Source organism: Gigantopelta aegis, chromosome 1 (assembly GCF_016097555.1).
Source record: "Gigantopelta aegis isolate Gae_Host chromosome 1, Gae_host_genome, whole genome shotgun sequence".
Classification (NCBI taxonomy): Eukaryota; Metazoa; Mollusca; class Gastropoda; order Neomphalida; family Peltospiridae; genus Gigantopelta; species Gigantopelta aegis.
In genome coordinates this window covers 35556132-35565005 of record NC_054699.1, presented here as the reverse complement: position 1 = coordinate 35565005, position 8874 = coordinate 35556132, and the positions used below count along the sequence as shown (strand labels likewise).

Genomic DNA, 8874 nt, shown 5'->3' with positions numbered 1-8874 from the left:
ATAGGCCGGCCCGGCCGCGACCTTGTTGTAATTGGGTGCAAACCCCTTCCCAACTCACCATTGCCTTTTGTGTTTTCAGGGCATCGGCCCACCTAGGCTCACCTTGTTTGTTTTTTGAAAGAAGAAAAAATTTTTTATTAACGCCGCACCCAACACATTTTATTTATGATTTATGGCGTCAGACATATGGTTAAGGCCCCACAGATTTTGAGAGGAAACCCGCTGTCGCCACTACTTGGGGGCTACTCTTTCCGATTAGCCGAAGGGATCTTTTAATTTTGCGCTTCCCCCAGGAAGGATACACCAAAAACCAATGCCTTTGTTTAACCGTTATGGATCACTGGTGGTTGAAGTGGTTTCCCCACCCAACTGAGCCTTGCGGAGCACTCACCGAGGGTTTGGGGTGGTATCTGGATTAAAAATTCCATTCCTTCGACTGGGATCCGAACCCAGTACCTACCAACCTGTAGACCGATGGCCTACCACGACCCACCGAGGCCGTTTTTTTTTTTTAAGTGTGGGGGTATTTTAATCACACTAAATTACAATAATAATTAAGGAAATAAGCATGAATGCACCGTGGATTACCACCCACTTTGCATAAAATTAATAGAAAATACAAGACAGAGTATGTAAATAATTGTGTATTATGGAATGGATAATCAGAATTATAAAAATATGGCATATGGTTGTCAGAATATTAGACTGCCTGGTCCAATAAACACAAGCCAATTAATTTACACAGGCTTCGTTACAGATTCATGCCAAATCAGTCCACTTTACCAAATCTTTTGGGGGGGGGGGGATGTTTCTCACATTTGTCTGTCCAATTATCACCACTTAGTCTAGAGCCACATGTAACAAATCCAAAGGCAGCACTGGGTAAAATTGGTTCAAAGAAAGGTTCAGGCCTGGTAATAATCCAATTGCTTTTTATAATAGTTCGGTAAATATATACGTACATACTAACATACATACATTCATACATTACATCATAGATACATAAGAAAATGTATAAACATATAGTTATAGATACTCGTATATATATAATATCCGAAAGATTACCGAGGGTTCACAGGGTTTGTTGCCGACAGAGTTATAGTTCAGTTCGGGGTCGAGTAAGTTTTTGAATAGGCCCAACTTCTGACACAAGTCTAGATTCCATGTGTACTTGCCAGTGCACCCTGGAGAAGCTAGTCTGTGGTCTTCATTACTGTCATTAAACATCATTAGAAGCATACCACAGTGTAAACTTTGGAATCATTCATGTCCATTTTGCTTTCAGGAACTCGCCTGCCTGTGTAACACCTCCAGTTGAGATCCGTATTGGTCGGAGAAGTCTAATGTCACTGGGAATTCCATCCGCATCCTTGACGATGTATGACTGTCCATCACAATGGTGTACCACAGCGCTGAACTCTTCTTGACTAAGTCTCTTGGTAACTGGTATGTTGTCACCTTCAGGCTTAAGACACTTTGTTTTAGTAACACCTATAGTTCTTTTGAACAGACATTGGTGTCCCTTTTGAAAGGCACCCTTGTTGTGCAGGTTTTCTGTTGGATTTTTCTTTGGCTTCATTGTTAGCACACTGGGTGTGGTATATTCTCTTAGGATAAGCCAACTGTGAACTTTTGTATCTCTTAGCATGTAGCAGTCTTCAGTGGAATGGAACCTGTGGTGGGGTGTGTTATGTTAATAAATACTGTCATGCAGTAAACTGATGCTGTTCTGTTTTGAATTTGTTTATGATTGTGGTCAATTCTCTCAGCCATCAGATACTTTAGTCTTCAGTTCACTCCCAGTTTGAAATTGCCCATGTGTCCTGTTGACAGCTGCCAGTGTGCATACTTCCCTCTCATACTGTCCCAAAATAACCTTTTTCTGGCTCACTTGAATTTGCAAATCCAATATTTAAATTAAGTTTTTAATAAAAGTTCATGCATATGACATATTAAATATGCCCAGTACCCAGTATGGTCTTGTAATTTAATGTGACCATTTCATAAGGTTCTGCTGTCAGTACTCCCCATTATACAACAGCAAACATTTGGAATGTCACCTCCATGTTATAACTTTGTTCAGGTGAACTTGAGTTGTGGAGAAGCTTAATTTTCTATTATTTCAGCCCAGTGTTGCTAACCCCCTTGGCAATCTTCATGGCCTCTTGCGTTAATGCTTATTAAAAGACATGACCAAATTTGGTGTTTTCCTACTCGGTATGCATCATAGTATGTCATGTGTCAAAACTGAACAGCTTACCCATTCCAAACCCCCTCTTAACACTATTTTACCAGTGCATAGCACCGGCCCGGCCGCGACCTTGTTGTAATTGGTGCAAACTTCACCAGCCATGTGCTTTTGTGTTCTCAGGGCATCGGCACACACTAGGCTACACATTGTTGTTTTTTGAAAGAAAGAAAGAAATGTTTTATTTAACGACGCACTCAACACATTTTATTTATGATTATATGGCGTCAGACATATGGTTAAGGACCACACGGATTTTGAGAGGAAACCCGCTGTCGCCACTACATGGGCTACTCTTTCCGATTAGCAGCAAGGGATCTTTTATTTGCGCTTCCCACAGGCAGGATAGCACAAACCATGGCCTTTGTTGAACCAGTTATGGATCACTGGTCGGTGGAAGTGGTTTACACCTACCCACTGAGCCTTGCGGAGCACTCACTGAGGGTTTGGAGTCGGTATCTGGATTAAAAATTCCATGCCTCGACTGGGATCCGAACCCAGTACCTACCAGCCTGTAGACCGATGGCCTAGCCACGATGCCACCGAGGCCGTTTTTTTTTTTTTAAGTGTGGTGGATATTTTAATCAGCACTAATTAGCATAATAATTAAGGAAATATAGCATGAATGCACCGTGGATACCAACCACTTTGCATAAAATTAATAGAAATACAAGACAGAGTGATGTAAATAATTGTGTATTATGGAATGGATATATCAGACATTATAAAAATATGGCATATGGTGTCATGAATATTAGACTGCCTGGTTCAGGATAAACACAAGCCAATTAATGTACACAGGCTTCGATACATGATTCATGTCAAATCAGTCACTTTACCAAAATCTTTTGATGTTTTCTCACAGTTTTGTCTGTCAATATACACCACTTATGTCTAGAGCCACATGTAATCAATAATCAAAGGCAGCACTGTAGAAATATGGTTGCAAAGAAATGTTCAGGCCATGGTATATATCCAGATTGCATTTTATAATAGTTCAGGTAATATATACGTACATACATACATACATACATTCATACATACATACATAGATACATAAAAATTATAACATATATATAGATATATATATATATATATATCCGAAAGAATTCACCGAGTGTTCACAGTTTGTTGCCGACAGAGTTATAGTTCAGTTCGGGGTCGAGTAAGTTTTTTGAATAGGCCCAACTTCTGACACAAGTCTAGATTCCATGTGTACTTGCCAGTGCACCCTGGAGAAGCTAGTCTGTGGTCTTCATTACTGTCATTAAACATCATTAGAAGCATACCACAGTGTATAACTTTGGAATCATTCATGTCCATTTTTGCTTTCAGGAACTCGCCTGCCTGTGTAACACCTCCAGTTGAGATCCGTATTGGTCGGAGAAGTCTAATGTCACTGGGAATTCCATCCGCATCCTTGACGATGTATGACTGTCCATCACAATGGTGTACCACAGCGCTGAACTCTTCTTGACTAAGTCTCTTGGTAACTGGTATGTTGTCACCTTCAGGCTTAAGACACTTTGTTTTAGTAACACCTATAGTTCTTTTGAACAGACATTGGTGTCCCTTTTGAAAGGCACCCTTGTTGTGCAGGTTTTCTGTTGGATTTTTCTTTGGCTTCATTGTTAGCTCACTGGGTGTGGTGTATTCTTTTAGGATAAGGTAAACTGTGAACTTTTGTATGTCTTAGCATGTAGCAGTCTTCAGTGGAATGGAACCTGTGGTGTGTGTTATGGTAATAAATACTGTCATGCAGTAAACTGATGCTGTTCTGTTTTGAATTTGTTTATGATTGTGGTCAATTCTCTCAGCCATCAGATACTTTAGGCTTCAGTTCACTCCCAGTTTGAAATTGCCCATGTGTCCTGTTGACAGCTGCCAGTGTGCATACTTCCCTCTCATACTGTCCCAAAATAACCTTTTTCTGGCTCACTTGAATTTGCCAAATCCAATATTTAAATTAAGTTTTTAATAAAAGTTCATGCATATGACATATTAAAATATGCCAGTACCCAGTATGGTCTTGTAATTTTAATGTGACCATTTCATAAGGTTCTGCTGTCAGTACTCCCCATTATACAACAGCAAACATTTGGAGTGTCACCTCCATGTTATAACTTTGTTCAGGTGAACTTGAGTTGTGGAGAAGCTTAATTTTCTATTATTTCAGCCCAGTGTTGCTAACCCCCTTGGCAATCTTCATGGCCTCTTGCGTTAATGCTTATTAAAAGACATGACCAAATTTGGTGTTTTCCTACTCGGTATGCATCATAGTATGTCATGTGTCAAAACTGAACAGCTTACCCATTCCAAACCCCCTCTTAACACTATTTTACCAGTGCATAGCACAGGCCCGGCCGCGACCTTGTTGTAATTGGTGCAAACTTCACCAGCCATGTGCTTTTGTGTTCTCAGGGCATCGGCACACACTAGGCTACACATTGTTGTTTTTTGAAAGAAAGAAAGAAATGTTTTATTTAACGACGCACTCAACACATTTTATTTATGATTATATGGCGTCAGACATATGGTTAAGGACCACACAGATTTTGAGAGGAAACCCGCTGTCGCCACTACATGGGCTACTCTTTCCGATTAGCAGCAAGGGATCTTTTATTTGCGCTTCCCACAGGCAGGATAGCACAAACCATGGCCTTTGTTGAACCAGTTATGGATCACTGATCGGTGGAAGTGGTTTACGCCTACCCACTGAGCCTTGCGGAGCACTCACTCAGGGATTGGAGTCGGTATCTGGATTAAAAATTCCATACCTCGACTGGGATCCGAACCCAGTACCTACCAGCCTGTAGACCAATGGCCTAACCACAACGCCACCGAGGCCGTTTTTTTTTTTTTAAGTGTGGTGGATATTTTAATCAGCACTAATTAGCATAATAATTAAGGAAATATAGCATGAATGCACCGTGGATAGCCACCACTTTGCATAAAATTAATAGAAACACAAGACAGAGTAATGTAAATAATTGTGTATTATGGAATGGATATATCAGACATTATAAAAATATGGCATATGGTGTCATGAATATTAGACTGCCTGGTCAGGATAAACACAAGCCAATTAATGTACACAGGCTTCGATACATGATTCATGTCAAATCAGTCACTTTACCAAAATCTTTTGATGTTTCTCACAGTTTGTCTGTCAATATACACCACTTATGTCTAGAGCCACATGTAATCAATAATCAAAGGCAGCACTGTAGAAATATGGTTGCAAAGAAATGTTCAGGCCATGGTATATATCCAGATTGCATTTTATAATAGTTCAGGTAAATATATACGTACATACATACATACATACATTCATACATACATACATAGATACATAAAAAATTATAACATATATATATATATATATATATATCCGAAAGAATTCACCGACTGTTCACAGTTTGTTGCCGACAGAGTTATAGTTCAGTTCGGGGTCGAGTAAGTTTTTCGAATAGGCCCAACTTCTGACACAAGTCTAGATTCCATGTGTACTTGCCAGTGCACCCTGGAGAAGCTAGTCTGTGGTCTTCATTACTGTCATTAAACATCATTAGAAGCATACCACAGTGTATAACTTTGGAATCATTCATGTCCATTTTTGCTTTCAGGAACTCGCCTGCCTGTGTAACACCTCCAGTTGAGATCCGTATTGGTCGGAGAAGTCTAATGTCACTGGGAATTCCATCCGCATCCTTGACGATGTATGACTGTCCATCACAATGGTGTACCACAGCGCTGAACTCTTCTTGACTAAGTCTCTTGGTAACTGGTATGTTGTCACCTTCAGGCTTAAGACACTTTGTTTTAGTAACACCTATAGTTCTTTTGAACAGACATTGGTGTCCCTTTTGAAAGGCACCCTTGTTGTGCAGGTTTTCTGTTGGATTTTTCTTTGGCTTCATTGTTAGCACACTGGGTGTGGTATATTCTCTTAGGATAAGCCAACTGTGAACTTTTGTATCTCTTAGCATGTAGCAGTCTTCAGTGGAATGGAACCTGTGGTGTGTGTTATGTTAATAAATACTGTCATGCAGTAAACTGATGCTGTTCTGTTTTGAATTTGTTTATGATTGTGGTCAATTCTCTCAGCCATCAGATACTTTAGTCTTCAGTTCACTCCCAGTTTGAAATTGCCCATGTGTCCTGTTGACAGCTGCCAGTGTGCATACTTCCCTCTCATACTGTCCCAAAATAACCTTTTTCTGGCTCACTTGAATTTGCCAAATCCAATATTTAAATTAAGTTTTTAATAAAAGTTCATGCATATGACATATTAAAATATGCCAGTACCCAGTATGGTCTTGTAAATTTAATGTGACCATTTCATAAGGTTCTGCTGTCAGTACTCCCCATTATACAACAGCAAACATTTGGAATGTCACCTCCATGTTATAACTTTGTTCAGGTGAACTTGAGTTGTGGAGAAGCTTAATTTTCTATTATTTCAGCCCAGTGTTGCTAACCCCTTGGCAATCTTCATGGCCTCTTGCGTTAATGCTTATTAAAAGACATGACCAAATTTGGTGTTTTCCTACTCGGTATGCATCATAGTATGTCATGTGTCAAAACTGAACAGCTTACCCATTCCAAACCCCCTCTTAACACTATTTTACCAGTGCATAGCACCGGCCCGGCCGCGACCTTGTTGTAATTGGTGCAAACTTCACCAGCCATGTGCTTTTGTGTTCTCAGGGCATCGGCACACACTAGGCTACACATTGTTGTTTTTTGAAAGAAAGAAAGAAATGTTTTATTTAACGACGCACTCAACACATTTTATTTATGATTATATGGCGTCAGACATATGGTTAAGGACCACACGGATTTTGAGAGGAAACCCGCTGTCGCCACTACATGGGCTACTCTTTCCGATTAGCAGCAAGGGATCTTCTATTTGCACTTCCCACAGGCAGGATAGCACAAACCATGGCCTTTGTTGAACCAGTTATGGATCACTGGTCGGTGGAAGTGGTTTACACCTACCCACTGAGCCTTGCGGAGCACTCACTGAGGGTTTGGAGTCGGTATCTGGATTAAAAATTCCATGCCTCGACTGGGATCCGAACCCAGTACCTACCAGCCTGTAGACCGATGGCCTAGCCACGATGCCACCGAGGCCGTTTTTTTTTTTTAAGTGTGGTGGATATTTTAATCAGCACTAATTAGCATAATAATTAAGGAAATATAGCATGAATGCACCGTGGATACCAACCACTTTGCATAAAATTAATAGAAATACAAGACAGAGTGATGTAAATAATTGTGTATTATGGAATGGATATATCAGACATTATAAAAATATGGCATATGGTGTCATGAATATTAGACTGCCTGGTCAGGATAAACACAAGCCAATTAATGTACACAGGCTTCGATACATGATTCATGTCAAATCAGTCACTTTACCAAAATCTTTTGATGTTTCTCACAGTTTGTCTGTCAATATACACCACTTATGTCTAGAGCCACATGTAATCAATAATCAAAGGCAGCACTGTAGAAATATGGTTGCAAAGAAATGTTCAGGCCATGGTATATATCCAGATTGCATTTTATAATAGTTCAGGTAAATATATACGTACATACATACATACATACATTCATACATACATACATAGATACATAAAAAATTATAACATATATATATATATATATATATATATATATCCGAAAGAATTCACCGAGTGTTCACAGTTTGTTGCCGACAGAGTTATAGTTCAGTTCGGGGTCGAGTAAGTTTTTCGAATAGGCCCAACTTCTGACACAAGTCTAGATTCCATGTGTACTTGCCAGTGCACCCTGGAGAAGCTAGTCTGTGGTCTTCATTACTGTCATTAAACATCATTAGAAGCATACCACAGTGTATAACTTTGGAATCATTCATGTCCATTTTTGCTTTCAGGAACTCGCCTGCCTGTGTAACACCTCCAGTTGAGATCCGTATTGGTCGGAGAAGTCTAATGTCACTGGGAATTCCATCCGCATCCTTGACGATGTATGACTGTCCATCACAATGGTGTACCACAGCGCTGAACTCTTCTTGACTAAGTCTCTTGGTAACTGGTATGTTGTCACCTTCAGGCTTAAGACACTTTGTTTTAGTAACACCTATAGTTCTTTTGAACAGACATTGGTGTCCCTTTTGAAAGGCACCCTTGTTGTGCAGGTTTTCTGTTGGATTTTTCTTTGGCTTCATTGTTAGCTCACTGGGTGTGGTGTATTCTTTTAGGATAAGGTAAACTGTGAACTTTTGTATGTCTTAGCATGTAGCAGTCTTCAGTGGAATGGAACCTGTGGTGTGTGTTATGTTAATAAATACTCTCATGCAGTAAACTGATGCTTGTTCTGTTTTGAATTTGTTTATGATTGTGGTCAATTCTCTCAGCCATCAGATACTTTAGGCTTCAGTTCACTCCCAGTTTGAAATTGCCCATGTGTCCTGTTGACAGCTGCCAGTGTGCATACTTCCCTCTCATACTGTCCCAAAATAACCTTTTTCTGGCTCACTTGAATTTGCCAAATCTAATATTTAAATTAAGTTTTTAATAAAAGTTCATGCATATGACATATTAAAATATGCCAGTACCCAGTATGGTCTTGTAATTTTA

At 39.7% G+C, this 8874-nt stretch overlaps 1 long non-coding RNA gene across 1 annotated transcript; it reads left to right on the top strand.

The window, feature by feature from the left end:
- The first annotated feature begins 1294 nt into the window (after nucleotides 1–1294).
- LOC121367900 lies at nucleotides 1295–6540 on the top strand. The gene is made up of 3 exons (XR_005957445.1): nucleotides 1295–1446; nucleotides 3584–3744; nucleotides 5875–6540. It is a non-coding gene; the product is annotated as an uncharacterized LOC121367900 (long non-coding RNA).
- Nucleotides 6541–8874: the final 2334 nt, after the last annotated feature.